General features: G+C 42.1%; 1 long non-coding RNA gene across 5 annotated transcripts; it reads right to left on the bottom strand.

The window, feature by feature from the left end:
• Positions 1 to 1,261: 1,261 nt before the first annotated feature.
• LOC137848774 (uncharacterized) lies at positions 1,262 to 19,566 on the bottom strand. Of its 5 annotated transcripts, none has more exons than XR_011091513.1 (6): positions 13,268 to 19,563; positions 11,957 to 12,561; positions 10,669 to 10,886; positions 8,651 to 8,829; positions 7,179 to 7,325; positions 3,276 to 6,261 (listed from the first exon to the last, which is right to left on the bottom strand). It is a non-coding gene; the product is annotated as an uncharacterized lncRNA (long non-coding RNA). The 5 variants fall into 5 exon arrangements; XR_011091514.1 differs by having other exon boundaries at positions 3,277 to 6,261; positions 11,957 to 12,099; positions 12,202 to 19,562; XR_011091515.1 differs by having other exon boundaries at positions 1,262 to 6,261; positions 7,179 to 8,143; positions 11,957 to 19,566.
• Positions 19,567 to 24,424: the final 4,858 nt, after the last annotated feature.

Here is a 24,424-nt window from a genome sequence, read left to right on the forward strand (position 1 = left end):
GACATTCCGACAGAGAGCTGCCTTTTCTTTTGGTTTTGTTTTTGGTTTTATGGCTACGCATATAGCCAAATAAAAGGAATGATTCCTGGTCTGTGGCACACAGGACACTATGCCCATGCAATCTTTTGCCATCACTGAGGGCCACAAGGAGCCACCAGCACATTGCACAAAACAATAGAGGAAAAGTGCGGTAACATCAACATCACATACGCTAGCTTAGACCTGTGGCCTGTAAATTTTCAAAGATTCTGGGCTACTGTCCTGTGTATTATCAATGTTTATATGGATGATTGTTTTCAATCATGTCAGGTTCCTGACCTCAAAATCTCTTGGTCACAATCTCATTGGGTTCATGATGTGCTGCAATAGTAAAGTACCCAATTGTTTTCAAGATGTTGCCTTCAAGTTTCCAATTTATAAAGGGATTAGAAAGTCTATCTCTTTTATTTTTTTTTTCTTTTTCTTCCTAGTTCTTAAGTTGTACATTTTTGACTGTCACTGTATGCTGTTCACGTATTTTCAGCAAGCGTCTTTCAGATTTGCCCACATCTTTTTATGAAGCTCTTTCCTTTCAGGTTAAACTCTATGAATTTAAGTTGAATGCACAAAACAGATGGTTTAAAGGATTTGTATGCTGAAAACCATAATGGCTAGCAGGTAAAAGTAATATGTTAAAAATCCACATCACAGACCATGGAACAGGCAAAGACAAATAATAAGATTAAAGATTAAGAGTATTAAAAACTTGCCAACCATCTGTCTTCAAAGATTAAAAGTTTCCATAACCTCCCCTTTATCTTCCTCATCCAAGTACCTCCAACAAATGCATGTTTGAGGTAATGGGAAAAAAAATGGATTCTACACAGAGTTTAAATATATATTTAAAAAAATACAGCTTACAATATGGAAATTATTGATCAGGTTAAGTCTTTTATCTTAAAATACTTAAACAAATAGGCACAATAAGTTTGTTAGCTCTGGAAATTGTTCAAAAGGTTTGCACAACTACCGTGCATGTTTATTAAATGGCAGCCAAGGAGTCCAGATACAGATAAAGCTTACAGCCACCATCTTCCATTTAGTCCTCAATGATTTAGAAAACCTGTCATCTGGAGTTTGGGTTCTAAAATGCTAGATCAACATCATGCAGTGGTTTGCCATGCTAATTTGGTCACTTGTAAAAAAAATAAAATAATTATATATATATATTTATATATATATATATGTTAAGTACATAACATTTCATAAACAGATTAAGCTAGTAAATTTGTGAATAGAAAAGGAAGGAAGCATTGTAAGTGCAGAAGTGTAATTCATAGGTGAGTAGTACATTGTAACTTATAACGTTACTGAAACCAGGAGAAACACCAGGAATGTGCAAATTCACCCAAGTGGTTTAGGAGCATGTATTCCATAGAAAATTAGGGATTTGTGTATTCCTAAATGGAAGCACCATTCCATCAAAACGCCTACTCAGAATTGTCATTTAAGAACATGGCTGGACAAATTAAAATCTAGGAAGGAAAACCAACACTGAAGAACATTTCAGCTATTGATACTCCTGTCTCCCATTAAAAATATTTGCAAACTAACTATGTAGAGTGCTGTTCAAATTCATGTTTTCTTCATTTTGCTGAGAAACTCCAGTTGTAACTTGTCATTCTTGCAGGTGGCACCAATGGTAGAAAACAGAATTTCTTGGTGACATTTGTGATATGGAGAAGTAAGTGTTAGACAATTATGCTAAGACATCAGGGAGACTCACAGTACATCAAGAAAAAAAGAGAAAAAAAGTTTTAAAAGTGACACACAAAGTTAAAAGTCACTCCACAGGAGACATAAATGCTGTGGTCAGTCCAGAGCTGGTGGAGAGCAGAGGCGAGGAAGTTGAAGACACACGAGGTCCCCTCTGCTTCCTTAAGGAGCTAGGCAAAACCTCTAGGGTGATTATAGGCTGTTCAGACTGCTCACCAGTCTTTCCTGACCTGTTCCCTTCTCACTACAGAGAAAAATAACCACTCTTCAATTCTGAACTTGAGGTACTGTAGAAGCTGGCCAGAGCATCAGTACTTCAGCCTGCATGTGCCAGGGTGAGCGTGTTTCCCCATCTTTTTCAGAGTCAGGCTGAATATGTGATGAGGTCTGTAACAAAGAGGTGACTACAGGCCAGGTCCTGTCCTAGAGAAAGCCTCTTTCAAGTCAGTGCAATTACTTGCATGAGTAACAAGCGGGTGTACTAAGAAAGATTGCATGGCTAGCATTAGTAACAAATTCAACAGCCTACCAGTATTGTACCTGGTGTTACAGAACCTGAACATTGTAGGATTTGCACTGTTCTCCATGGGTAACCCAAAATTAAAGACAGACAGGATAGAATTATCTGTATTCACAACAACAACAACAAAAAGGCTGCAGTAATTGATTTCTTTTCCCATCCCCCAGGACTGAATGTGAAGCATGCCATGTAGCTTTGCTGGAGTAGCTGGAGAGAAAGGCATTGGAACAAGAGAAAGCCCAGCAGCATGAAAGAGAGCTGAAATGATAAATATGTATGAGTTCAAGTAAAAAATAAACTTGATATTAATATGACCAAAATCTGAGATGTTGATCTGCTGCTGAGTCATGCAGAGCGGTCTGCCAAATGCCTCAGCTAAGAAAGTATTCTGCATAAAGTTGAAAGCATGCCACAAAACAAAGACTTCCAAATTCCACCCTAAAAAGCTGCAGTGATACCATGACATTCTGATCCTGTTACTTCAAAGAGATGTTAGCTCTTGCTGGCAAGTTTCCTAGGCACTTTCAAGTAAATGGCACAGAAAATGAATAAATAGGAAAAAGAAAGGGGATTGGTGGAATTCCACTGCAGAGTAAAACATAAATATTTTAAAGAACACATTCTTTGGGCTTACTCACCTGCTCACTTTGGTATGTGCTTTATATATATTTATATATAAGCATATATGTATATAATTTCTCTTTCTTGGGGTGTTAGACACAAGCTTATTCTCCATTATTCTAGGCATGCTTGAGGCTATTTCAAAGATTTGTCAGCAAAATACTTAAAATTCCAAATGAAATAATCAGAGGAGCTTTTGGTTATGCAGATTATAGGGGATGCCAGTACTACTGATCATTTACATTAATCTTACTAGGGCTCATTTATTTGAAGCTGAAACAGAAGATGGATTTTCAATGTGATATGTAAAGATTGCAATAATAGTTATGTGCATTGTTTTGATAACCCTTCTGAATAATTGTAAAAAATAAAATAAAATAAAATAAAATAAAATAAAATAAAATAAAATAAAATAAAATAAAATAAAAATCTGAAGGTCTGCAGTAGTTTTCAAACACAAAATTAAATGAACATAGTAGCAAGCTTTTTCTAAATATATGGAGGTCCATACATATAGCACTGATTCAAACACTGTCCTCACTCTCTCTGAAAATTAATGCATGATTTGTTCATGGCTTTGTAAGTAAGCAGTTGCAATAAATGTTGGCTTTGTTGGGAGTCACTGTGTACATGCATTGCATCAGCAATTCAGTTAAATATTTTGAAATGGTCAGAGTAGAGGCTGCTAAATAAAGAGGGCAAAATTTAACTCTAAAAGGAGGTTTCCAGGCTTTCAAACAATACACAAATACTCCTACAGGCTTAGAGTAACAACACAATGCTTCATGGCATCTATTATTATAAATGTAACCTCTCAAAGTCTTTCAGAATTTGTATTTTAATGTCAGAAATTTACTGCATCTAGGATCCAAAATGATGGTTTTAAGATGCACAGTGTTACACTGCTAAAAGTCCTGCTGACCAACCCTTGATTTTCTTGCAGTACTAGCCAAACCTGTCTGTGAAGCAATTGTAGCAATGATTTAGATGAGAAGAAGAATGATGGGAATAACTAAAGCAGGATTAAAAATTCTCTTACTTAATCCTTCTTTTTTTGTTAATGCTAAAATGTACATACTAAAAGAATAATGAAGTGGACCTTTCATTCTTGATCTGCCTTTCCTGGCGTGCAGCAGGTAAGTTATGCAATTTCATAAACACTACATAAAGTGTGGGGAAGAAAAAAAAAAAAAAAAAAAAAAAGCTAATTTACAAATGAAAAATTAAGAGTGTTTACCAAAGCCTAGGACAAACAGGCACTGGGAATCAATGAAGGGAAAAGTAACAAATGCATTTCCTGTGGGATGATGAAATTCTACATCATTCTCAAGAATCAACCCTTCAACAGCTGAGGCTTTCCTTTCATTAATGCCAGCTATATGCATTACTGGGTCAACTGACAGTACAATTTTAATCTGAATCAAATATGTGTGCACCAATGTGCTTCTGTTTCTTCTGAACTACCAGGAGTGTGGGATATAGTGTTAAAGAAGTTTTATGCTTTTAGCTTACTGTAAGTTGATTGCAAGCAAAATAAATAAATAAATAAAATGAAATCATGTCCATTATAAAGCTGGACATAAAATAAATAAATAAATAAATAAATAAATAAATAAATAAATAAATAAAGCTACTGCTTTAAAACAATGTTAAATTATTAGGTCGGATGAGTTTGCACCAGACTTGTATTTTTTATAATTCATGCTGGTAACTTTTCTAATCTGTATTTAAGTACTCTGAAGCCAGATTTACCACCCAGTGGAACCATGGCCTGGCCTCCATACCTGTCCTTTCTTGGAGGGCTGTTAGGTAGCTGTAACAGCAAGAACAATGCAGAAGAAATAAACGATTCTTGAGAGCACTTGAAGGAATGGCATTGATACATATGCTCAGAAAATAAGTGTTCACTCCTTATTTACTGCTTGGCATTATAATGATACTAAAATGGCTCTTCCAAAACTGGATATTATATACTATACAAGTCCATAGCATGGGCAGTCTCTGCCTCAAAAAAGTTTATGAACCAAATAAGCAAGAAAAAGCATATTCTAAAGAAAAAATCTTTTTAAGATTAAAGTTTGGAAAACCAATTAAAACCATTCAACCTGCAAAATGTCTCAGTGGTGGTGGTTTAACTGGCTAGAATATGTGCTTAGAAAAACAAAATCTCTTGTAGAGTTCAACAGGTGATTTGGAGAAGTAAGAAGTGGAAACAGGTGTGCTGTTTGAAGCTGGCATATTTAATTCATATTAGCAATTTCTGGTCAAATACTGAGATTTCCAGTAATGAGTAATGAAGACTCTCTGTTCATGTGGAAAGGCAGACAGTATGTCCATGTAGATGTCACAGACTGTGAGACGCCGCAGCAGTGGGCCTGGATGAGAGTGACAGCCAGAGCGACCCCAGGGCCCAGTTCTGAGGTCTTCCAGGAAGACCTGGGCCTGCCCATAGACATGCATGGGATCTAGGAGGAAAAAGATCAAGTCTATTGAGAGTCACAATCTTACACCTTACGTATTGGGATACCAGATGAGGAGATATCTCAGTCTCACTGGGGGTTTACAGAGAAGGCCGCTGAAACAGAAATGGGGCCTTGTGCAGTGCTGGGCAATTAGTTGTACTGAGTGATTTAGTGAAGTGATCCAAAAGTCCTGTATTATAAAGGACCCATTGATGCTTAATTACTATTTTTATGAATGTGACAAAAAGCAAGTATTAAAAAGTACTCTCAGATCTGAGCAGAAAGTACGATGCTGAATGATGTTCCTAACCAGAAGTATATTTTAGGAGTATTACAGAGACCTTAAGCTGAATTTGCAGTCAGGAATTCAAACATCACATTGCAGATTGCTACTAAAGATGTTGGTTTCCTGACATCTGCTACCCTACTTACAAAGAACAAGTGCTGGCTACTGTAACTGTTGCTTTGTCGTGAAAACATTTACAGATGATTAAAACAGGTCAGTCCATTTTTCTGTGCCAAGAGCCAGGTTATTTTCTACTGAGAGAAAACTATGTAGAGGCTGGAACTTTGCGCAGTTACTATTTGGTATTTCTCACTGACCACAGAGGATGGCTGGGATTTGTGGCTCTACCGGAGCCTCTCCACCCTCTGCACCCTCAGGGCAGTCAGACCTTGCAACAACTCTGGCAGCCTGGGGCTTTGCTCCAGAGGTATCCCCAAGTCATTTCTTTCTTCTTCCAGAGGCTCCCTCTGTCATTTCTTTCCTCATGATACCACTGGGAACATCCACTTCCTGATGGCTGTTTATGTCTGAGGGCTGAGCTGACACAAGGGCAGATCCTGGCAGCTGCTCCCCCATGACAGCACGCCTCCATCCAGTGACCACGTCCATCAGGCAGCCTGCAAGGGGAGTGAGACTGTCACTAGATAAATCCCATTTCCATTCCATGTAGCACAGGATATTTCTTAGATGGAAATAACTTTTGTAGCAAAGGCAGTCCAAGAAACAAAACCACAATCATGCAATGCCAATTCCAATCCAATGCAAAGATGCTGAGAGAAAACTACGATTGCCTGATCTACAGATCGAGCAAACATCCCAGGAGTCCTGGCTAAAGCACAGGATCTCTGAGCCATTCTCACCTTTCCACCTCTACCAGTGCAACTCAAAGAGCAGACCACGTGATGGTAACTAGTGCCTTTATTGAGTACCTGTAGTATGCCATTTATCTGGAGATATTTTTTCTCTGTTTTTCCCCATCATCATTAGCAATTTACATTTAATGAGTAGCCTACATTTATTTTTATGGCTGATGTTTCACAGCAGCAAATAAAAAATACTCTACTGCATTTGGGCAGCATGCAAGTGGATCCTAATCCTACATTGAACTGTTCCTGGAGGGAGTGCCTCCTGTCCTTTCTCCTCAGAGAGCAGGGATGGAGCTGCCAGAAAGGCCCGCTGAGAAAATAAAAGGCCATCAGCCATTGTGGGTGAACATGGTCCCTTTGAAGAGACCTCTTTGCTGCGGACTTCAGGGACTGAGCATACTGTGCCCTGCACTTGTTTGTTACAGAAAGCTGTGACAGTTGAACAGCGCCCAACAAATCACCGAGCTGCTGTGTCACCAACCTCAGCCTACCAGACAGCACAGGCGAGGGGGCATCATGCACAGCATCCAGGCATCTCCACCCCGGCCGCTTGTGTCAGCAGTTTCACACCACCTTTGCCCCCAGCTACATTCAAACATGATGAGGTCTTGTCACACATGCATTTTTGGTTACACGAGCAATCGTTAGTTCATCGGCTGCCTTTTTACCCTCTTCCTGCCTCCTGAGAGTCTGCTGTCAGCAGAAACAAGCTGCATTTTCCAGCAGCTGAGGAAGGCAGCAGTGGGACGGCGGGGACCTGCAGGATGGCAGCGTGTCACTCGGTGTCAGAACTGGGCAACAAATGGGGGCAGTCTCTGCACAGAGTGAATGAGAAGGGCTATTTAGGGGAAATAACAGAAAGCATCGGTAACAGCAAGCATCCTTTCAGGCACTGACAGTCAGAACTGTCCTTACATGCCCCCAGTGGAGGCCCCGGATCTTCCTGTGCATTTGTGGAGCAATTAACAAGTTCAGATCCTGGCCTAATAAATAACCTGGTTGTAATAACATAATTCAGCCATATCATACTCATATAAAACATATACGTGCACAAAAGGGCTGATTTAAGAGGATGTGGACTGTCTTGATTCCTGCTTTCCCCAACAGCTGAAAACTTGACCATTTGGCTTTGGTAACAATCTTCAGTCTTTCAGTGTGGTATTTTCTATGCAAGAGTACACAGGTACCTCTATCAGTACATCTGTCTATACTTGAAACAACAACAGATACATTTTTTTTCCATCAGGTTGAAAAGTTTTTCTCTATTTACTTTGTTTGCTCTGCCATTGGCAATTCCTAGACAACAACAGAATGTATTTCTCACTTCATAACCATTCAGCCTCTTTCCAGGAAGCTGTCAAGGACTTTTAAATGTACGCTTATTAAATCTTCTTCCTCGTTCCACTGTCTTGTTGATACATAGTCCTATGCTCATAAAGCAGGATGAACTGCTGTACGTGTAGCTTGCCCATCAGATGTGCAGAACGAAAGGCAAAATGGAGTGTACCATTCCTCCCGTTCAGGAACTGCTCTGCTCTGTTCTCATTAGAAGTCAGTTGCCTACCAAAAGTACATCCCCTCTTCGAACTTTGGTGTAAAGTTCAGTCCAAATCTGTCTGCAGACCAGAGATCCCTAGAAAGGTACAAAGCCAAGAAATCTAGCAACTTTCAACATTATAGCCATACTAGGAAGACACAAAGAATAAGACTCAGGGGGCTTCTATAACTAGCTACAAATCTACTGTAGTCATTCTGGGCTTGCTGCAGCACACAGCGAGTGTGAGTCAGAGTTCCCGAGGCTTACAGTTAACAACATCTCTAAAAGGGAGAAATGATCAATATCATTTTTCTCAGTGAGTGATTAAGACTGCTTTTAACAATGCAGTCGTGCATGCCATGTACTAAAAGGGATGATTCATTAGTTACTGGGAAGAGGAGCATTTCTTTTCTCAATTCAAAAGCCAGAGGGATTAGCCAGTGTCCCATTAGCATGGCTGATTAGCATGTAGAGAAGAGAGGAAATACTGGCTACTTTTGTCCACATCCTCACATCTGCAGTGCTCCTCTCATCAATTCAAGAAAGAAATGTGGGTATTTTCTATGCAGCAGTGACATGGTTTGATTTGCGTAAGTCTGATACCAGAGGTGGCTGCTGGCAGCTCCCTCCTCTGCCCTGCAGCCAGCACGGAGCGTGGTCCTCTTGGTCCTGCCGAGTGGTCCAAAGAGCCACACCAGCTGCTCTGCACATCCCGCTCTGGTGTTGCCCTGGCTTGTACACAGGAAATTTGCTCATTCTGCTGTTTGTGGGGATTGCCTCTTCTGAAATGAAAGAGAACAGTTACAGGTAGAAGTGGCAATGAGGACAATGACAGTAGTGGATTTCTTCTTATTTGAACCACACCGTTGCTGAAATTAAATTCGTAACAACTCTTCCCTACTTCCCATCACCTCTAGCATGATAAACACAGTCTTCCTTTTTGAGATGGTGTCATGCATACAGTAAAGAATATGTCACTCCTGAGCCTTTTTAAGCCTGGGTAGCTTCGCATTGTACTGTACTCTTTGCAAGGCCCTGGTAGTGCAATACAGTCGCGTGGTGGCATAACCATTTGAAAGGTAATGCTGGAATTTCTTAACATTCTTTCTCCCATGAGGAGAAATGAGGTTGTCAAAGCCTGCATGTTAAACAACTCCAGGAGGTGGAAATTGATGTTGCTGTCTCTTCATCACAACACAAATTTAATCTATGGCCAAGTACAAAGCACTTTATTTATTTTTTTGAAAAGACTGATCAAAATTGTCACACGTAATCTCCTTCCCCCTTCTTTGTCCAAACGTCAGATGCAAGTATGACTTACATGCAGCTCATTTTGCATGCTGCTAACTGCGATCTCATGTAATAATCCTTCGGACACACTGTACTCAGCAAACTGGCAGCAATTCCAAGACTGATATACGTGGCAGGCTTCTGGCATCAGCATTCAGTGTCTGCAATGCACATATACATACCATGCCCTTGCATCCAAACATAACCACCACTCTACTCCTAAGCGCACTTACATCCTGGACTCTACCCATTGCATAAAAACCCTGCATCATTCATCCGTGGGCTAACCTCTTGTACCTATGCTTCTCTCTCTGCTTTTACTCAGTCTTTATTCTGACCTAATCCTGGTTATCCTCTATGCCTTTCACCTTTCTCCCCTGTCACTGGTTGCCTCCTCAGCTGCCACAGCACCAGCTATTTATGCAAAATGATTTATCTTCTTTTCCCTTACTCATGCTTCTCTTTTTCTTGGAGCAGTCTGAGTGGGATGATGGGAGATATAGCCTTCATCACCCAGGACAACGCTGGCCCATGTGAAGTGGTACCAACTCTAAGGGGTGGATCAGCTACCCTTACATACGAGCCCTTATATTCCTATCCCTAACGTACAGCCCTTCCCTCCCCAACTATATACTGCCCTGAACATGGTCCACCCTTAAATCTTCTGTGATGGCTGGTATTTATTAGCAGCCTTTCATTACCCAAATCCCTTCTAATTTTGCCTTGTTGAGTGCAGAGCGTGCTTCCCATATTGATGGAGTTGAAGAGTCTCTGCAGGTGTCTGTCTAGCTGAGTTCTTGTTAGAATAACTGCTTCAATACCACAAGGACTTTGTTTCATATTATTAATTATGCAAGGGTGCTTAAATCCTTGGCTACACAAATTCCATACAATTCCAAACATCCAATTTGAAGCAAATGTATTACTAGGCAAACAAGACGATCTTTGGGGAAAAAATAAAATAAAATAAAAAAAAATATATATATATCAATTTTTAATGAATGTCAAGATAATATTCTGGTTTAAAACAAGGATATTTTTTGTATGTTTGAAGGTCAAAAAATGTCTATTGAAAACCAAACAATGGAATTGAAACATGACCAAGATTTCTTTTAATTAAGTAGTGGAATATATTGACCAAAAAAAGGCCCTTCTGTGAATGTTTCTTCTCTAGTCAAAAAGCTGAATCTCCTGAACATATCTGGTGTCCAGCGTGCACTGTGCATAAAATTATCATCATTATATCTACATATATAACCACTGAAGAACATTTTTTTCCATATTAAATCAGAGCATTATAAATTCCGTATGTGAGATGTTATGTAACTTACATTATTTTTTCTTTCATTATGCTTCAGCTTTCACCAGAAGCTTCACAGACAAATAAATCATTAGTCATTTAACTGGTGGTATATAGATTTGTCATCTTTGGCAGGGTTTTGCTTTTAAGCTTGAGTTAAAGCAATTCATTTGTGTCCTAAGTGACATAAGTACATAAACTTCGCTGCAGCAGATTTCCAATAGTGCTCAACACAGAACAAGGTCAGACCTGGAGAAGGAAAAATGAGCACAACACTGAATGACTGCTAAGATTTTTTTCTGTAACTCAAGCAAGCTTGTATGTTACTCTCCTGACATTTCCTTGGAAATGCCCTCGACATCTTAGCTAAAACATTTCCTGCCGTCTCCCTTCTGCTCCCCACAAGAAACAGCCAGAGCTATCTATTTATCATTGAAAACTTCTGAACAATTTATTTACATTTACAAAAGTAGGAAGGAACCAAAAATGGTACCATTCAACAGAAAGAGTTTGGCAGTATTTTCCTAGGTGTTAATATCTGTGCTCTGCATAATGGAAAAAGTGCCATTATTTTAATCAGTAATTCAGTGAGATGGTTACTCCGCCACCCTCTGAAAGTCACCTGTGACTGTTAATATATAACTCACAGATGTGCAGTTCCTCCCTAAAGTGTTATTTCAGGCACTACAGGGGAATTCCCTCTGATATCCATGCCAGAAAAGAAGCACACTGGCAGGTGTACTTTCAAAGAGGGGGAAATCGGTTGCAACACCAGCTTGGGAACATCATCCTCCTCTCCCTGCCTTGCCTCAGGCTGCTTCTGCACACTCATGCAGCTCTGCAACTGCTGCAGGTCACTGAGCTGACCCAAGTTACAAACTATCTTTTTTATTTAGAGTATGTTCTTAATCCAGATTGCTTTTGTTATCAGAGTGACACCAGAAACTGCAGCGCTGGTGCAACTAAGGAAGTCAGGCCCTGGGATGCAGCGGGGAGAAAAGCAGTCAGGATTGCTGGCACCACCAAGGAAGCATGCCTTGGTTCAGATGGTCTCTTCCCTTAATAAAGGTAGACTGCAATCAAAAACGTGTTGTCATAATGCCATTAACAGAAAATTCGTACAAAAAAAAAAAAGTATAATAAATTGGTTCAAAAAAGACTAAGACTGAACAATAAAAAATGTTCCATATGTGGCTTCTGCAGAAAAAGTAGCTATATACATGGGTGCTAGCGAACATACATAAGTACAGAAACCTGTGTCCAATGTATACATATAAACATGCAAAAATCATCTTTAAATTTAAAATAAATGCACTCACGAGTTTTCACCACCCTTCAAAGCCTGCATGTGGCTCTGATCCCCTGGACAGCCAGCTCATGAGAGCAACAACCAGAAAAGCCAATAGAGGGAGCATGTCGCCCGGTTTTCCTGAGTGACAGCCGTTTTCAGCTTGTGATAACCCTGAGAGGACAGCCAAAGACAGAGGATGAAAATGTCTTAGGGAGCAGTCCTAGGGCTAGATCGAGTTACCCTGCAAAGAGGAGGGGCAGCAGCAACACCTACCTGCCCAGGGCATGGGCAAGAGGGCTGCAGCTGCCCATCTGCCTTCTTTTCCTCCTGCACACATCTTCAAGTTCACACCTGAGCCCAGGAAGGAGTCAAAAATTGCTGTGATTTCCCTCTTCTGCAGTCATTGGCCTGTCCCATCCCAGCCTTCTCTCTGCACATTGCAGGATGGAGATTTCCCTGGAGGTCTTTAAAAGATGTTTAGATGTTGAACTTAGCGATATATTTTAGTGGAGGACTTGCTAGTCAGAGGTTGGACTCTATGATCTTTAGGTCTCTTCCAACCTAGACAATTCTGTGATTCTGTGATTCCTTGATTTAGAAGAATTTCATCCCCCCTAAGCAATAGACAGCTGCCTAGAAATGAGGGAAGAATGCAGTAAGTAAAGCCTTCTATTCTGTTGAACAAAAAGAATAATTAGAAAATGAATAATTAACTGTATGTCACAGACAACATAAAGGCAGCAGTATGAAGCAGAATCAATATTATTACAGCATTCAGAAGACAGAATATACAGAAATAGCACAGAGTTGTTACTGTGACTACAGCCTATATGCCTGATTTTCAACAGATCAAATATGTTTATTCTAATTTACATGAGAAAAAAAAAAAAAAAAAAAAAAAAAAAAAAGAATAGAAACCTTTAACCCATGGATATAGTTATTGTCAGCCCAGAAAGCTGTTAGTTATTTTTTCAACTGCAAAGCCCAGAAGGCCCAGCCTAGTCAGAATTGCATTTGCTGAGCATGATACAGATCTGTATCAAGAGCCTTCACCTCACTTTGCATTTTATTGTTCAAAAAAGAGTGGATAAGGCATTTTTATGTTTGAAGGAGATGGGGGCTGTAACCAAAAAAAGTTTGACAGAAAGTCAATCTTAGCAAAAAAACCCAGATTTGATTCAGCCTTTGAAATCAAAGGACTAGCAACTGAAAAACATTTGTTTGGAAGTAATGACTTTTATAAGATGTGTAACTGAGTATATGCATCCTCAGCTTAAACATAACTATGAATAAATGAGAAAATGGCAAACAGTGCATGGCAAACACACGTGCTGCTTACTGTGGCGTACCTGTGAGCTCCCTCTGCAGAAAGACTGGCCACCAGAGTGTGCACCAGCTAACTTGTGTGTCTGTAAAACTTAACAGGCACAGAGCATACAATATTTATACATTAAAATTATACTAAGAGCTCCCCCCCACGCACTAAGGTCTAATAATACTTCAGTGTTTGTCTCCTGGGGAGCAAGAGCAGGTTTTAGGATTGCAGCATAAATAGTTAAGCAAGGGTCATGAAACAGTGGAACAGAAGAGGAACACTCTATGCCCTTCAACTCCCAGGCACTGCAACACAAGGCTTTAAATAAAGGTGGCATTATTTTTATTTAACTAACCCATGTAAAGGGTTTCATGTCTTGATATGGGTTTGCCTTTTTTTTTTTTTTTCCTCCTTGCATTACTGGAGAGACACAATTTGAGGAACATATTCTGCACAGTGATGTGATTCAGCAACTTTCTGGAAAACATAAACGCAGCCTTTTTTTCAATACACTAATGAAACACAACTGGCAATAATTTCCTTTGAATTGAGCTTAACTGAAAGCAGGCAATGTACCACGTAACCTGAAGCTCCGTGGTCTTGGATCACAGTGTCATTTTTCATGTTCTTTTATATGACTGAGTATGAGCTGAGCATACCCTGCTGCTCGTACCAGGCCAATGACAACAAACACATTGGTGTAGGAGCTGTTGTGTTACCCAGAGCAGCTCAGCAAACGCATTTTCCTTTTAATCTAGATTCTAGGTAGCTTTTGTCCATACCAACATGTGAGGCTGTTGGCTCTCAGTATCTCCCAAGGGCATATCCACAGAAAGGTTATCCTGCAATTCCACGAGGGCAAAGTCCACTGCCATGAGGTTGCCTTGTCATTATTTTTTTTTAATTTTTGCTCAAGGACACAAGATTGAATGGGGCTTAGTAACTCCACTGTAGAAGCACTATATAATTTTGCATATTTGGTATTCTTTACCCAGAAGTGCTCCAAGTGTGAGAAATCAGATGAGAAATCAAAAAAAAAAAAAAAAAAATGCCTTAAAGGAACAAATCCCCACTCTCTGATTCTGTGACATGAAGAGCAGTAAAAAAAAAAAGAGTTTAGGAAGCCATAGCTGTGGTACTTCAAGGCCATATTTCCCATGTAAAATATCCCAAGACATGCTTGTCCATAGGATAGAGGAGTCCTACCTCCAGGTGGGCACAGTGTGATAGCTAGCCCTGGTAAGTGCTGAGTGCCTGTGCTGGGATGCGCTGTTCTTCTTCACGCAACACACAGGAGCGATGGGTAGCATATGTCCTGCACCCCACCACCCCCTTCCTGCCCTGTACTACCAGACAGCTGTGGTGGAAGCTCTGCAGCACCCACAGCTTTGTGCAGCGCGGGTGCCACCACCGCTGTGATCAGCCTGACGAGGAGAAGTGCTGCGCAAGCATTAGCCGCTATTGTTCCTGGCAGAGCTGCATGGGGCGTTTGCAAGCAGTGCCCGTGGGGCTGGCTAACCACTAACCAGCTGGAGCCTTTGCTCTTAGAAGCACCAAGCAATATTCACCAAACATATTCCCATCTGAAAAAAAAAAAAAATGTCATTCTGACAACAAAGTCTTCCAGTGACTAAGCGACCAGCGCGTTCCTGGCATTAAATAGCTGGCAGAATTTCTATCATAAACACTGCTATCAGGCCATTGCAACTCAGCTGTAAAAACTTGCTCCAGGCTGATATTTGGCAAACAAGAGCCAGCAAGATAATCCTTTTTTAAACACATTATCCTACTTGAGTAATCTACAGACATGGGAATTGAGAAGTCTGCAGATGTGGGGCCCACAGACACCTTTGCTGATGGTCCCTGCTGATGCGGAGAAGGGCAGCAGAGGAAGAGAACACCTGGCCATCCCAGAGCTGTGGCACCAAGGCTTTCCTTTTACCTCCAAATGCCATCAGTGGTTGAGACACAGGTGCTGGGGAGGCACAGGGCAGACAGAGCAGAAAAGCTGCAGCCAGTGAGGAGACCCAGAGACTTTTCCCAGGAGAAAAGCCCATCTCCCAGGGACGCACACATACAGAGACACTGATCACCTTTTTGAAGAGAGCTGCTGGAAACCCAGAGTCCCACCTAGCCATAGACATGCTTCCTCCTACATCTGGTGTCACCAACTTTCCCACAGAAGTGATGGAAAAATTGCACCTATTTCTGTGTCAGAGGAAAGGCCTGCTGTTACTTCAAAGCAGATTCTTGGTCATAATGCCACAACTCTACACTGGTTACCACAATCCTCTGTTATTTCAAAAGGTTTCCTGGACTCTGCCACATCTAACGAATGTTTTGGTTGAAAAAAAAAAATGTCATGCACCAGCCCTTCTGAATGGGGTTTGGCAGATCTGGGCAGAATATCCTCAGGACAAAAACGTGGTTAAATGCAACAGGGCTGGAAAACTCAGCACTAAACAAATGGTAATGATGCTTCATGTGTCCTTCTTAAAGTGTTCAGGATTTATAGTCAGGAATACTCCTTTCATTGATTTCATTATTAAAAGTCTGTTATAGCTAAGGTTTTTTTTAAATGCTGATTCTCATTTCCAAATGCCCTGAGGGAGCAACAGCCACAACAATAAAATTAGGAACCCATTACTGAAGATAAAATTAGAATAACTAAGCCCAACACTACGCTGGGAAAATGCAGCGTTAAAATGTATGAGGTAAAATGCTTTCTAACTATCACAACATTAAACTTCATTTTGTCCTTGGAATGGGCAAGGGCAGAAATTTGTGACAAGCTACCATGTCATTAAATGCAACTGCATTTTCTGCAAGTTATGAGCTGATTCAGTGCTGTTTTTTCTCAGCATAGCTAAAGCCAAAGAGGCTTAAGATGGGTTTCATTCATTTTTAATTAATAAGACTTTTTTCTTAATGCTTTAAATGCTTTTAACCCTTCCTTCCTCCAGAATTTGGATTCAGGGAAATACTGAGAATATAGATGGTTTAGCTTTCAGTCCTGTTTACACAGGAGACCTAGAGGGATGTCTGATATGAAACCAATTCCTTGCTAAGAGTGGAGAAGCCTTTGTTATCACAGCCACCTCAATGGCAAAAGTGCAGAAGGTGCCAGATATCCACCTATCTACAATGGGCAACAGCTCAGATAGGTATTTTGTGGTGAAATTTCCTTATGTAGGTAGGAGTGTGTTTCAGACCAAAACCATCACCGTGCTCTGGATTAGACTTCCATTGTCACTCCGGAGCAAGCGCCTCCATGAGACAGCATTACACTGCCTGCATGTAGCGCACGTACAGGTTGGGCAGGCTGGAGAATGATGATTCGTCACAGTGAAAAATGTATTGCCTTTTTTTTTCCCTAGGAAAAAAAAAAAAAAAAAAAAAAAAGAAATGGCATATTTCCAAAACGCAAATTGTGTCATAAAATCTGAAGTGGGTTGGGAGAGGGGAGTTGCTCCAGTATTCTCCTTTATACGCGAGGTAACTCCCTCCTTCCTCCTCCTCCTCCAGCCTCGAACGTGTGGCTGTCACACACTCTCTAAGAAAATATTGTGAAATGCATTCACCAAACATTCTGACACTGATGAAGAAGAATCACTGAAATGAAAAAATATTGAAAATATTTGATAATGTGAAAACACTGTTGAGAATATTGCTTCACATAACGAACAGCTCGTTTGCTATTCCTGGCTGTTGGAGTCTAGCTCAGTGCTTTTGCAATAGATATTTTTAAATAAAAGCTAAATAACATGTTTGTCTTATATTACATACTTGAAACATTTGTGGAAACAAACAAGCACCCTCTTTTCATGTGGTGGTGTCTGTAGGTCTTGAAACTAGCAGATAGACTGAATACGTGGGGGTTTCACAAACCATTCCCCAGCAAAAATCTGCACATAGGAGCTGACTCCTTATCTGCACTTCAATCAGCTGAGCTTATTGTTAAAGTTTTACAAAGCAACCCAGCAGCAAGGTGAAAGATGAAGAGATTATTGAATAATAGATAAGAATATTTTTAGTCGGCTCAGATGTATTCATGTAGCTGAGAACACGCCGGGAAAAAGCCCGCAGAAAGGCACTGGCTGGATTCCAGCAGAGGCAGACCTGCTGTCAGTGCCCCACGAGGGCCAGGGGCCTCCTGGGGCTGGGGGCTCCCCGTGGCTCCACCAGGGCAGGGCCTGTCCCACTGCCCAGCCAGGAGCAGGGCACGGGGGCACCCTCCTTGGGGATGGGGATGTTTTTGCTTTCTTTTCATTCAGAGCTTTAAAAGCCCTGCAATCCTGCTCTTCAATTTGTAGCAGCTGGAACTGTAAACTTGTTCCCAAGGCTGTTCCTTCCCATCAGGTTTCATCAGCCAGATGCAGGGGCAACGCAGAACTTTTAATGTCCAGGAAAGGACCCTCCCAAAGTGCAAAAGAAAGAAATGAGCCAATGATCTGATTCCAGCACTGCTCTGCTTCTTGCCCTGCATCCTCTACCCAAGCTGGGATATTGCTCAGTTATTATGGCCTGAAGAGACAAAGATTTTTAAAGAACTTTTCACTGGCTGAGCCAGCCCACTCCCTATTGTCTCTCCATTTTAATGAAGATCACAGAGCAGTCGAAATCTTTGATCTCACCACAGATCCTGAGAGCCTCTGAAGAAGTGGAGGTATCATTCACTTAAAAGATAGGGAAGTACTGACTGAAACTGCATCTACTGAAACAAAGTGCCGGTGAAAAATGAGAAGTCACTTGGATATTCAGAACTTCATTTATGACAAACCATTTCCAAAAGGAACTGCCTCTTGTGTCACCGGGAACAAAAATAGAGGAACCTCTACACTAAATCAGGCTTGGCATTCAGGCTAAGTCCTTGCACAGGGCCCATCCCTCCGTGACACTGCGCGCAGAGCAGAAATGCCCTCACCTCACCTCTTGTGTAACTGTGAGGTTATACACAACAGGGGCCTGAAAATCTTTTGAAAGACAGTTGTAAATGGGGAAAACTTATCTCTACTTACTACGTGAGAAGCACAGTCCTTCACAGCGTAATGGACTGAATGCCCCACAAACACTCTACAGTGTGGAAAGACCCAATTTTTGGGGGCAGACACAACCAACAACCTGCAGCACCAAGGAGCTCAGTGCTGCTTCATTCACCCAGATGTTCTGGCAGGAATTTTTCCTGAACTCTGTGCTGCCCTGTAGCTTTACTTCTGAGTTAACAAGTTAGCTTGGATGTGTCTAAGCTGTACTTTGGGTCCTGGAGAAAAAAAGCAAGTATGAACTGGAGCCTGAGACTGCAGCAGAGGTGTAGCCCAGCATTTTTACTGCTGTCCTGTCCAGCAAAGCCTTTCAGCACACAGAGCTGTAAGGCTCTGAACAGACTTGGCAACTGCATTAATTTAACAATGGTGAAGTGTCTTTTGAGCTCCCTGCTGGACTGGGAGTTATCTCCGAAGCATTTTATAACACAGTAGAGCTTCAGAAAGCAGAAAACAACGGTTATTGAGTTTCTTTCCTCTCCACCCGGATGCCCTGGAACTAGGATGTTTTGGCATAAAAACCAGACATATTAAAGCAATTGCCAGAGGACATCCAAAGTCCCAGCAAAGTCTTTTTTGAGAGGTATTGACAGGTACAGACAGGGCACCTGTCCCAAGGCCAGAAAAGCCCAAGTGCGAGGTGACACAAGGCAGGGTGTACAACTGCAGCTGGTAGGGCAGGGAGCCCCACGTCATCTTCCCATGAGGGCTCAGCCAGGCTGCTGTGCCAGGCACAGAAGGCTACTGCAAGCAGCCCCGCCTAGCTAGAAAATTGTGATTAATAATTTGTAGGTGATATTCTCCCATAGGATCTCACCACAGCTCTTGCAGATCACAGGGAAGTGTAGGACTCATCTGCATGCTGACCCACTGCTTTGGCAGCTGTTTTGGTCCACCGTCTGCATCTTCTGCTTCCCAGCTCCCTCCAAGTGAGGTTTTGGGATGGATGAAATACTGAAAATGTCCCTGCCTGCAAACTGTACTATTTGAAATCGCTGTGCTAGCTGATCTTCACCTCCTGTAATTGCACCATTTGGCATTTGAAGCTGTGTTTTTATTTCTGGGGAAGAATGCACATGCCTCAACCCTCCTTCTCAGATGTGCCACCCCACGACTTTTCCTTTCTTCCTTAAGCTACAATTTGGTATTCTTTCAAGTGTGCAAGATTGCCAATAAAGCAGCCCCTGATTTCTCCCACTCCCACATCACTCCCAGATCATCTGCTGTACTGTGCCATCATAAATATTTGTGTGGCCATGTGGTGAACCAGATCAGGGAACTGATCCAGCTGAAAAACAGCCCTTGGAAAAAAAAAAAAAAAATGCAATTTTTCCAATATAGTGTGCCACAGGGTCATATAAATGCTTGTGTTGGGATTGTTAGGAGCTTTCTGTAAGAACAGGAATGGCTGAGTGCAAGAAGCAAGGGGAAAGAGCCTGCTGTTTTAAGCAGCTCTGCTGGCCTCAATGCAGGGCCACCTTTTGGTGTATGCTTTCATCAGCATTTGTCCCTAGAAAGCATGTAGAAACCTCTGTTTTGGGAACATATGCCTGTGAATAGGCATAAAAGTTCCCAGCCCCTCCTGAATGCCTGGGGAAAACTTCTTTGCACAGTGATATCTCACTCTTGCCTTGATTTGAGGCCAAGACCATAATCTCCAAGACAGTGTCCTTTCATCTAAGAAGAGCTTCCTCCTATCAACAACAAGATCAGGCATCCTTTGGAATCAGCCGCTAGCATTTCAGAGGCAAACAGAGCATTTCTCCTTATCTCACTCTCTCCAGATTTGAGGACTGATGTAACAGAATGCTGCCTGGTTACCTATTCCACAGCCCTACCTTGTAAATTGGAGGAAAAAGTCTGGAAGCATTACCCTTTGATTGCATTTTACCAAGAAGCCTTTTGAATTAGCTCATCTCCCCATTTAACAGGTTCTAATAAACTAAGCCTAAACATAGAGACAGGAAGTCCTGACATGAATTCTTTCAATTTCACTTATTTTTGTCTCATTTTCTTTGCTTAAAATAAAGCGACAATTCCAGAGCTGATATTTCTCAGGATAGCTGTGGTAACGTTATGTGAAACACTTGAAAATTGTAGTGAAATACAAACTTACTGCTAAAAAATAAAGCTGTGCAGAATACAAAAATGTCCTTCCTTTGCCTCCTCTAATTCAAAAAGGAGTCAGGAACTACTGTTTCCTCCCCGTTGGTTTGTGGTGTGAGACAGCAAGGATATGAAACTGGCTGATCCCATGAGTGGGAGGACTGACTACAATGAGAAACCTTTTTTTTTCTTTCATTGTTTCCAACAACTGTACAATTAACTTAAATTGTGGCCGTCTTTTCGGCAGTGAGTTCATGTATTCAGACTAAGGATAGTGTCTAAGTGAACATTACAATTTCCTGAAGAGGTTGCAGATCGGCAGTCTTCCCTGAAATCATATACCATCACTTACCCTGCAGTAAACTAGAAACACGAAGGCAGTGTGTTATCATACGCTAGGAGACTTCCTTCACGCAGTGTCTGTACCACGGCCAGCTTTGGGACAGAGCCATGACACAGAAGTTGATGGACATATTTAGCTTGAGGAGTTTATGCAGTAAACAACATGGGAAATTGTGCATAAAGACAACAGGAAGGGACCAATCCTGGTCATCTCTACTATTCGAGAAGCCCTGCTAATTTTGGAGAAAGCAGAGCAGGATCTGGCTATGTAACAAAGAGGCAAGCATTTTTAGATGATAAACTGGGTTGAACTCTAGGAACTACAGAGGATGTAAAATCTACTGCTGGGCAGAAACTGCATAAGGAAGGTTTGTTTTTAACATATCCTTGAGAAAGAGCTGCTTTTGAATTTTTCCTCCAATTCAATTGCTGGTGCCCCACATTTCATTCTGTCTCTACTTCTGCCTGTAATAGCATTGCTGTTGGAGCTATGATGGTCTCAGGGTAGAGGCAACATTTGTTAGAAGTCCTTTTTTTTTTTTTTATTAAGTGGTATATTTGGAGGGGAAAAAGCAGCCAGATTTTCAGGTCCACAAATCTATCTCTGCACCACTGGAAAGTTGATGTGCCTAGAAATGTCTTTGGACTTTTTCTAGATACATCTAACAAAATATAACAAAATTCCTCCAGCGCTCCCCTCCTTGATTTTATGCACAGCTCTCCGTGGTAAAGCTTCCTCTTAGCCCTCTCTCTGTTCTGACAGCACTCACAGTCTTGCCTGGACCCACGAAGCTGTCACACACTCGTTTCCACCTTCCTGGCCATTCTTCTCACCCTGCCCCACCACGTCCTTTAGGCCTCTCTGAGCAGATCCTGTGGATCTCCCACCCTTCTTACACTGAAGCCCCTTTGACAGACTCCTTTCAGCCCACAAAGCTTTGTCTTCTGCAAGACAAAGCCACCAGGCAGTTTCCTGTCCACTACTAACTGCACCATGGGGCTGTGCCACTGACTCTATCACAATCAGGAGTGTTACCAGGAGTGCAACTGTACCACAATCAGGAGTGCAGCTAACCCTCAGAAACAAAGTTCCTTTTGGCATTCAGCAGTGCAGTGATAGGGTTTAATCTGCTGCCTCGCACACAGCTGCAGAGGCAGAGCTGGGGAGATGAGTAGGGGTGGGAATGAAAAGGGATTTCGCTCAGTGAGCTATGAAGAAATGAAGACATACAGGGGTTGGCAGCACAGCAAGAGCCCACCAGAAGTATGCTCCTGTGATTGCAGACCCAAGAAAGTCCCTGGCGGAAGGGTGCTGAGGTGAGCAGGAAGGACTCTGCAGAGCAGTGGATCTCCCTGTATTCAAATCGCCTAAGGGCTGCGGTGAAGGTACGAATGGAACAAAAGGTGAAAAGTAAAGCCCCAGCTTTCTGCCCAGCCCAAACTGCGTGGACACTTGAGCTGCTGGTGAATCGACATGAATCAGCCCTCTTCTACCACAGAACATAGCCATGATGTAAACCGAGGTGATGCAGCAGCTGACTCAGTCACCTTGCACGTCCAGGATGAGGCACAGCACCGGGGCAGCAAGCTGTCAGCCACCCCCAAATAAACTCATAAAGCCTGGGCAGCAGGCCCAAGGGATTTTGCCCTCTCTAGTTCAAATAACCAACACATATCATGCCAACCAGTAATTAGTAAAGGCTCACTGACTTCCCTTAAAAGAGCAAGTCCTCCTTGAGGATCGATTTCAGTCTCTCCGGTGAGGTCACTGACGATAAGCGAAGGCTCTGCGACATTGCCTGGCTCACCAGGCTCAGAGAAGGAGCTTGTCACGACTCTGTATCTCCTCTGAGGAGCGGCTGAAGGGTAGCCAGGAAACATGCAAAGACCTGAGTCACCAGCAAGAATCACTTGGCTGGACAGCAACAGAAATCTAATGGGGGGACAAAAGTAAGATACCTGGTCGGCCTCAGATACTCTCTCACTAAGCATGTTATTTGTGCAAATAGTGTTTACAGGCATCAGACCTTTCTTTCAAGCAATGCAAGAGCAATTCATTCCAATGGGCTACACTGAGCCTTTGAAAAACAGCTTTGTGCAAGGGTTGTTGGTTGAATCTCACCACGGACAACTGGCAGCAGAGCCATTTAAGACAGCAAACAACACGGCAAAATAATAAAGAACACATTATATTTCTGTGGCATCACTTTCCCAGTCTGCTCTCCCACATGGTGATATGAACAGCTGTGCTGGCATGGAGAAGGCCAACTGGCTAGAGATTTTGGTTGGGATCAGGTCTGCCACCAGGGAATTCCTCTTCAGACTTCATCCCTGAGCTGCCCCTGAGGTCCTGACCCTACACGATACTTCTCTGAAACACTCTTGCTCTAAAATATCCTTCACATGCTGCAGATAACTTGCTGTCGGCTTCTGAGCAATGCAACTTACGTGCCTCTCTCTGGGTCAGAAGCAGTGTTTGCTGGCATGCAAGAAATGCAGGCAGAGCTGTCATAAAAAGTTTTAGGAGCATCCCTCTCCCAGACCAACCTACTGCAGTGCTTCTTCCTACCTTTCAGATGCCACCAGTGACCCACAGATCCTGTGTCTGGGCAGCACCAGCTACTGACAATCCCTTGCATGTCCCCCTGCATGGATGCTCCCCAAGTTGTGACAGACAAAATTTATGAAGTCCTTGCATATCTGATGGCCCCCTGCCTGGCTCTGCATGTCAGTATATCCCTCTCTCAGTATGGCTAAGATCCAGACAGAGCTAACATATTCATGTCGGTAGCAGGATGAGGCTCTCACATCCCCAAATTAAAGCTGGACATGAGTTAGGCCTGCAGTAAACCAGGGGTGATATTCATTTCACTAAAACTTTAGATGCCTTTTAAGTAAACAGGCAAATCTGAGCTAGTCATCTGGACAACGTTTTAAACGTAGTGGAGAGGCACTTCTGGAGCACAACTTGTATGAATTAATCTATGTATCTACTTCAGAATGGGGTGACTAATGTATTAGAGTACTTATGCCTCTCCATTGAATCCATAAATGAATCCCCTTCTGGATGTCAAACAAGCAGAGCTGTAGTTGCTTGCACCATTTCTTACAAATACCCACTTGGATACATTTACATGTATATCACCCTCGAACTGGTTCATTCCATTTCCCTTTGCATACTTGGAGTTGTTTCTCACTTAAGCCACAGAAAAAGTTTAGAATAAAGTCTCCCACATATATTTTCATGCATACTAAAAAGATATATATTCTTTTTTAAACTGAAATTGTGCAGACTGCCAAAAAAGTCAGGCACAGCACCTTGAATGCTTAGACATAGTACTCATCTTTGGCCTTGGATCTCTGTGCAGTAATCTGTGGTCTTCTTGAGTGCTATCCCATTGGAAAATAGCAGGGGCTGCCAGAGCTGCAATACCCAGGAGGATGCATCAGATGTGTGGGATCTCCAGGTGTCGGCACTTTCTTTGATATCTGCATTGCTGCAGCTACAGTGAAAGTTATGCTGTCTTCTGCTCCCTGCTTTGTGCATGAAAATAAACATCGGTCTCAACACCAGCATCACAGCACAAAGAAGGAAACAGAAGTAGGTATACAGTCAACGTGCCCATGCATTCTACTTCCAACACACGGTGGCCTTGAACCAGAGAGCTGATAAATGGCTGTCAGGGACAGT

The sequence above is a fragment of the Anas acuta genome, chromosome 1 (genome assembly GCF_963932015.1).
Source record: "Anas acuta chromosome 1, bAnaAcu1.1, whole genome shotgun sequence".
NCBI lineage: Eukaryota > Metazoa > Chordata > Aves > Anseriformes > Anatidae > Anas > Anas acuta.